The 586-nt window shown below is 38.1% G+C and overlaps 1 protein-coding gene across 1 annotated transcript in view; it reads left to right on the plus strand.

Moving 5' to 3' along the window:
- The window catches only part of LOC119594326 (putative small proline-rich protein 5), an 8205-nt gene that overhangs the window by 6215 nt on the left and 1404 nt on the right, over positions 1-586 (plus strand). The gene's annotated exons all lie outside the window — the stretch shown is intronic.

The raw sequence follows: 586 nt of genomic DNA on the forward strand, positions 1-586 counted from the left end.
TTAAAGTTGCATTTGTTTTCACACATTTCTTGTTTATCTCTCTGCGCCATTCCATTGTGTTTTCGTAATGTTCAGCTTTCTCTCTTGTGTAATATTGCAACAGATATTAGGTAGATTGTTATTTACTTCAGAGATGAATACAGAAACAATTATGTATTTTATAACACTATTTATTTAAAATTCCGATAACAAGCATCAAAAATGATAATATAAAAAAAGGAAAAAAGAACCGGTTGCTAATGACACCAAGAAGAAATTACTATTAATAAAAAAGTCGCGATCTCATCACAACTGTTGTCTTAACATTATAGAATTTTCATCTCGAATCCAAAGAATTGCTGAGAGCAAGGAGCCCTTCAAAAGAAATAAAAGATATTGTTACATGAGATATTAGACTTTTTTTGTGCGTGTGGCGCGCAGTGGCAGTCCTTTCCGGGGGCTTTGGAGCATGTAATTCCACTCAAAATTTAAAGTAATATCACCCTTATGCTGTTGAGGGCGGCCGGATCTGCCTCCCGTGGCCTCTCGAGTGTTTGCGGGCGGGCTTCGGATCTTTCTGTGGCTCTTCCCCTCCCCGTTTCTTCGC

This window comes from Penaeus monodon, chromosome 33, assembly GCF_015228065.2.
Source record: "Penaeus monodon isolate SGIC_2016 chromosome 33, NSTDA_Pmon_1, whole genome shotgun sequence".
Lineage (NCBI taxonomy): Eukaryota > Metazoa > Arthropoda > Malacostraca > Decapoda > Penaeidae > Penaeus > Penaeus monodon.